The sequence below is a fragment of the Copadichromis virginalis genome, linkage group LG6 (assembly GCF_057382275.1).
Source record: "Copadichromis virginalis isolate Kocher_CV1m ecotype Utaka linkage group LG6, C_Virginalis_male_GT1.1, whole genome shotgun sequence".
NCBI classification, from domain to species: Eukaryota; Metazoa; Chordata; class Actinopteri; order Cichliformes; family Cichlidae; genus Copadichromis; species Copadichromis virginalis.
Genome location: NC_140623.1, coordinates 31,641,905 through 31,649,567, shown reverse-complemented (window position 1 = coordinate 31,649,567; position 7,663 = coordinate 31,641,905).

Below are 7,663 nucleotides of genomic sequence, written 5' to 3'. Positions count from 1 at the left end.
TAACCAATCACAAGCAAGAATGGATTACTGGCAGTAGTCATGGCCAATCATGTAACAACTTTCTCATAACGGGACCAATCAAATATTTGAAAGCGTTTCATGCGGATCCCATGACCTGCTGGGTGCTGTTGTCAGAAATAGAGAAAAATCTGCAGTATTTTTTTTTTAATCTGCTGCACGTTTAACACACAACTGTTTGCATAGCTATGATTGGGAATTCGTCAGATAAGAAAAATAAAATTAAAATTTCAGCATTTTTTTCTGTTTTATTTCCTCAGGTTTTTCGTTTACCCTCTAACTTTACAAGGCCTGTCATTGATTTAACTCCCTGATATTGCTTAACCTTTATATTGGAAAATTGTCTTGAACTGTCTTATTCGATCACAGACCGTTATTCCAGTTATTTTAGTCTTAGGACTAAGACTTCTGTCGTCTTCTGTCAAAAAGTTTTCCAGCTTCCTCTTCATAACCCTGGCAGCAGTTGTGTCCCGCCCCAGTATAATTCCGCGCTGGTTAATTATTTACAGTTCTGACAGTATCAAAGGGCTCAGGTGGCAAGCGTTCACCTGACTCAGGTTATATAGCTGGGTGCAACTGCTCTTTTAAAACAGGAATACTATCGGAGTTACTAAGGGAAGACTTAAACTATTAGTTTGTTTATTTTTATAGTAATTGAAAGATAACATTCAAAGAAGTTCAAAAACTCCACCACAACTGATTTGAATTACTAATACATATGCTGAGTGAACTGTACACTACTGAAATATGAATTACTTTACTGACAAAAGACTATATTATCATCGCCATGACTTCTCCATGAAAAATCGCCCTTTACAATGCTTTTACCTAAATTAATATTATGCTGCAATTTACTGTATCAGCTAGGCAACTCCAGGCCTCGAGTGCCGGTGTCCTGGAGGTTTTAGATGTGTCCATGATCCATCACAGCTGATTTAAAGGGCTAAATGACTCCTCAGCATTTCTTTAAGTTCTCCAGAGGCCTGAAAATGAACTAATCATTTGATTCAGGTGTGTTAACCCAGGGTGCGATCTAAAACCTGCAGGACACGGGCACTCGAGGCCTGGAGTTGCCTACCCCTGAGCTAAACTCACAGTATTCACAGTTTCACAGGTGATAGCTTTGCACAATAGTCGTAATCTCTTAAACAATACATTTAAGACAGTCAGTTATGTTTGTGACTACAAGCTGGTATGCCCCAAACACCCCTATTTAACTACTGTTGCAATCTACATTATGTAAGTATTTGCTAAACTAAGTAAAGATTTTTTTAAAAAGTCCATCATTATTTTAGACAGGAAGCCTCTTCAAGCACATTCACAAAAATTAACTGCTACAACTACAAAGCATGAATGCGATGATGGAATTGAATAGTAAAACAATGGGCAATTTATTTACTACAAGGCAATCGAATCCAGTTTGTGTTTAGTGGGAGAAACCGTGCTGCTTGGTTCCAGAAAGAAGGCAACAGAGTCGTGAACCACATGACCTGTAGTGCAGCAGATCATCTAGCTTCTCCATTTAGGGGTTGCCACAGCAGCTCATCTCTTTCATCTTCTTCTGTCACACCAACCCCTTGCATGTCTTTGTTCACTACATCCATGCACCTCCTCTGAGGTCTTCCTTTTTTCTCATGACTGGCAGCTCTATATTTAACATCTTTTGCTCAGCGTATCCACTATCCCTCCGTACGTCCAACCCAGACTCAGCCTCGTCTTCCAACTCCTCAACCTGAGCTGCCCTTTTGATGTACTCTTTGTAAATCTTGTCCATCCTAGTCACTCATGATGAAAATCTTAGCCACTGGAATTCTACAGGCTCCACCCCTGTCTTTTTGCTAATGCCACCTTCACCAAACAGTACATCAAAGCAGGTCTGACTACTATTTAGACTTTCTCTTTCACTACTGCTCCCCTGACACTTGTGCCCATCCACGTCACCCTGGCTGTACTCTCTTCTTCACCTCTCTTGCCCATTGTCCATTGCTTTGGATGGTTGACCCAAGGTATTTGAACTCATACACCTTTAGATCCCCCTTTTATTTGTGCAAATGTAATTGTTTTTCATTCCACTTCTTTCCAGGCTCTCTTCCACTTGCTCCCTTAAGATTACAATGTTGTCTAGAAACATAGTCCACTAAGACTCATGCCTCCTCTGTCCAATATGCTGAAGCCATCATTGTTTGACCTTATCTGTCAACCTGTATATGACAATTGCAAACAAGAAGGGGCTCAGAAATGACCCCATCTGTCACCCCTACCACACACCCCTCCAGTGTCTCTCTGTCCACAAACATGTCCTGCACCAGCCTCACATACTTCTCTGTCACTCTTGACTTCCTTATGTAGTACCACAACTCCTCTTTTGGCACCCTATCATTTGTGTTCTAAAGAACACAGGGTGGCCATCCACTATTTGGTGGTTCCCAGCTGCTCCAGCCTGCATGCCAAAGTATCCTTGGGAAAGATACTGAACCCCAATTTGCTCTGCAATGCTTTGATTCAGTAGTGTTTGATTGTGTACAAATGTTAGGAAGCACTTGGGCATAGAAAAAAAGCACTTGTATGAATGGGTGAATGAAGCATGTTCTATACAGCACTTTGAGTGCATCACTGGAGCAGAAAAGGACTGTATGAGATACAATCCATTTACCGTTAGAGCCACAAAAAATACATTGAACCTTCTGTATGTGCCTTCTTTAACACTTTCAAAACAAAAATTAAATTTGCAGTGGTCTTTCTTGGCATGATGCTTTACAGCTTCTCACTGATCATTGCCCCTTTTCTCAGAATGTGAGTCAAACCAGAAGAAACCAAAATGGCTTCTGGTCTATCCCCGTCAAGGGCCAGGAAAGGGGGGGTGAGCAATAATTAAGAACCAATTAGAAAAACAATATAAATATATATATATATATATATATATATATATATATATATATATATATATATATATATTAGGGGTGCAACGATATTCGTATCGATATTGAACCGTTCGTTACAGTGCTTTCGGTTCGGTACGCATATGTATCGAACAATACAAAATTTGTAATTTATTTTATCAACTTTCCTTCTGACGATGCTGTCTGTGTTGAGCGCTCTGTGAATCTGCGTTCGACTACTCCGCCTAGGCTCGACAGTGCAGCCTAGGCGGAGTAGTCGAATGCAGATTCACTGAGCGCTCAACACAGACAGCATCGTCAGAAGGAGCAGGGCAAGCTAGCGAGACAGAAGTTAAGCTCTCCTTGCAACATGAACCTCCCCCACCCTCATTCAGATCTGGCGTTTGGAATTATTTTGGTTTTCATGTGACGTATGACCCTGAAGGTAAGCGAGTCATGGACTAAAGTAAAACAGTATGTTGGATGTGCCATGCAATGCTCAATTACATGGGTGGGAACTAGTGTGTTAGCGTAGTTAGCTCGTTAACATGTTGGCCATCTAGCCCCATGCACAGGGCGATCGGCGGTAGCTCGTTAACGGAGATTTGCCGTCTTGTGGCTTTAAGGTCATTTAAACGAGATTAACCTGAAAGCACTAGTGGGAACACAACGAATATGACTGCACATTTACGCCGACATCATCCTAGTGCAAAGACAAGTGGAAGCAGAAAAAAAACAAGCAAGCATGCTACTAACTTTAGCCGAGTCATTTAGACAGCTGTTAGCACATGATTCTCCTTATATGTTTAATATGCTGCTGAGAATATAGCCCAGAAGAAGCGGATAGTATAGCTTTTATTTTGGAAAGAGACATTTCTCTGTAATAAACTCTCTTTTCCAAAGATGAGTGATTCCTCAATCAGATACAGGGCTCGCAATATCGCTAGCCCGACGTCCAGGGGCTAGCGATTTTTTCAGTCGGGCTACCAAAATCTATCTCTGCCCTGCCCGTTGGGCTATTGTAGGAAGGAAAAATATATGTCAATGCTTTTGCATTCTTTCAGAAATGTAGCTGGGTAATTATGTCATTGGCATCGGTGAGCCACTGTCAATATGTGACATATTGAAATCGCGTTTGAATTTGCGCTTGTTTTTTGCTTTCACTTTGCAATTGCGCGAACTGTGTATAGAGAGCGACAGCACTGATCTGTGAGTGATGATAATTTGTGCACCAATTCCTCTGACATCGTCTTATTAATTGTTAGCTTACTATGCAAACATGACAAGTGAAATCTCCCGCAGCAAGCTTAAACATGTGAGAGGTGGATCGCGCAGAGAATCGCTGAGCTTATGTGAGTGTGTGTAAAAGCAGCAGGATATATATTTGACTACGATGACCTGGATGACTGAGAACCTTCACAGACAGATATATATTTTAGTTCTGCTGAGCCAAATAAGACAGGTCAGGGTGAAGAAGTGACAGCCAAAGAAAAGCTTACCACAAAACGGAGAAGTTATGACAAATCAGACTATAAGGCAAAAAGAAAGTGCAGCTTTATGGTTTCATGGACAAAACAATTTCTGTGGCTGCAATATGACGAGCTAAATAACCAGGGCTGCACATAAGTGGTCCACAGGTGCGCATTCGCTGTCAAAATCAAAAACACGCACAAGGGTTAGGGTTAAATTTAAAAACTGTACTTTTGAGTTAAAATATATATTTATAATGAACATTTTTTTTGTATCGAAAAAATATCGAACCGTGACACGAAAGTATCGAACCGAACCGAGAATTTTGTGTATCGTTGCACCCCTAATGTGTGTATATATATATATATATATATATAGCGTAGTGGCTTAGACTACACGCCTTTGGAACAGAGGATCGCAAGTTCGATTCCTGCCTGGGGCGTCTGTATCCAGTAAGGGTCCTAAGGCTAGACCCCCTATGCTAAGCAAGCCTACCGCAGACATGAGCGAGACAGATAAATATGAAGGCATGCCGGCTCGGACGTCGCCCGGATCAACAAGGTCCGCGTCAGGTGTTGAGGAACCAGGGCACCCTGACGAAAAGTGGGCTACTGGAACAAGAAGGCATCGGTGGGCAAGAGACGAAAACAGGGCGTTGTTGGAATGCTACTACGCAAGTAACCCCGGCGGAAGGGGCTACATGAATAGGATAAGGGACTCTTCGATACCCAACATCCACAATGACGGCGAAACAACTAGTAGCTCAGTGTTCCAACATTCGAAAGAAGGGACTGCTCTCACAGCTAGAGATTGACGAGGTACAACACAAATGCTACGGCAAGGAGGAGTCAGGACGCCAGGTCAGGGGGGAGATATCATCACCCCCACCCGAGATTGGGTACATAGCCCCAAGTGCGATAGGAGAAGGATCGTTGAGTGCCAGAGGAACTGACCTGAAAAATAGGATCATGACCAAGCTTGAAACCTGGATCCCCCGTAGCCGGTTACCAAGATTACGTGAAGTACCCTCAGAAGGTCTGCTAGATGATGTTAATGCAGCACTACGGGCAATACCTACAACCACGATTACCGACACTAACAAGCTGATCTACAATACGGCAACAGTGATCAGTGAGATGCTTGGCTACAAGTTGAACAGCGACAAGGGGCAGTACCCTCCATGGAGAAGGAGGCTAGAGGGCAAGATCAAAGTAGCACGGAGGGAGGTTAGCCAACTAACGGAGTTGCAGAAAGGTGCGACAAATAAGGTGCCTAAGAAATACAGCAAGCTGTCCATACCTGAGGCCTTGGAAACTGCCAAGCAAAGACTCACAGCCTTGGCCAGCCGCTTGAGGAGGTACACCAGAGAGATAGAAGGCAGGAGAATAAACCAGCTGTTCTCCACAGAACCAGCAAAGGTGTACTCTCAGTGGCAAGGGAACAATAAGAGAACAGCACCACCAAGGCTGGAGACGGAGCAATACTGGAAGAGCATATGGGAGAAGGATGCAACCCATAACGGCAATGCTCAGTGGCTAGAGGATCTGAGGGCAGAACACAGCGACCTCCCTGAACAGGGTCCAGTAACCATCACAGTGGCAGATATCCAAGAAAGGGTCTCCAGTATGAAGAGTTGGACAGCACCAGGGCCCGACATGGTTCACGCCTACTGGCTGAAGAAGCTGACTGCACTCCACGAGCGTCTGGCAGCACAAATGAACCAGCTGCTAGTTAACGAGAGACACCCGGAATGGCTAACTGAAGGCCGGACGGTCCTGATCCCCAAGGACCCCAAGAAGGGACCGGTCCCCTCCAACTACCGACCAATAACCTGCCTCAGTACTACATGGAAGCTCCTGTCAGGCATCATATCGGCTAAGATGAACAGGCACATGGGTCAATACATGAGCGGGACACAGAAAGGAATTGGCAAGAATACCAGAGGCGCAAAACACCAGCTACTGGTAGACAGAACAATCAGCCGAGACTGCAAGACCAGACTGACCAACCTGTGCACTGCCTGGATTGATTACAAGAAGGCCTATGACTCAATGCCCCACAGCTGGATACTGGAATGCCTAGAATTGTACAAGATCAATGGGACCCTAAGAGCCTTCATCAGGAACTCAATGGGGATGTGGCGTACAACACTAGAGGCCAACTCCAAGCCCATAGCACAAGTCACCATCAAGTGCGGGATCTACCAAGGAGATGCTCTGTCCCCACCGCTGTTCTGCATAGGCCTGAACCCCCTCAGTGAGATCATTAACAAGACTGGCTACGGATACCGACTACGGAACGGAGCAGTTGTCAGCCACCTCCTGTACATGGATGACATCAAGCTGTATGCCAAGAGTGAACGAGACATCGATTCACTGATCCACACTACCAGGCTATACAGCAATGACATTGGAATGTCGTTCGGACTGGAGAAGTGTAGTCGGATGGTAACAAAGAGAGGGAAGGTAGTCAGAACTGAGGGGATTGAACTACCAGAAGGCAACATTGCAGACATAGAGGACAGTTACAAGTACTTGGGGATCCCACAGGCGAATGGGAACCATGAAGAGGCCGCTAGAAAAGCTGCAACCACCAAGTACGTTGTGTTACCCTCGTTAAGACCACACTGGACTTGTAACGTTGTGATTTCTACTTCATTAAGGACAGCCCCTTGAGATAGGCCATCTTGTTTTCAACAGGGTCCATATGGGAGTGAAAGTACAAAATATGTCAGCTAGGATATTAATATGAGCAAATAAGACACAAATCATTATTTGAACAGGGTGTAATGAGTTTAAGTTTTCACATATTTTAGATTCTAATGTTAGGCTATAACCCCTACAGCTTACTATTCATTTTCCAGATATTTTCTTGAATGTGAAATATTATTTACAATTACAGTCAGCATAAGATTAGAGTGTATAATTATGTTTATTGATTTGAGGGTACATCCTTTGCTCATTATCACCAAAAGCTCATTTCCATCAAACTTGTAGGATCAACCAATCACGGCTTTTGAAATGATGACTCATACCTAGCAACGGGGTCAACCACACCTCCTCACTAAGATAGGATTTTCCATCCATTCCTTGCTCAGAGTTCACTGAAAATGTTCTGGAATCACTTCTAAGCTAAAACTCCTGGCAAGGAATTTTTAGGTTAAGTTAGGAGCTCTCTGAGAGGATTCTCAGAATCTTTAGGGATACGGGCCCTGGTGGCTTTGAAAGGGATCATAAATGAGATGAAAATTGATAGCTTGATTTTTTTTCATAGACTTACACTCTACTACAAGATGC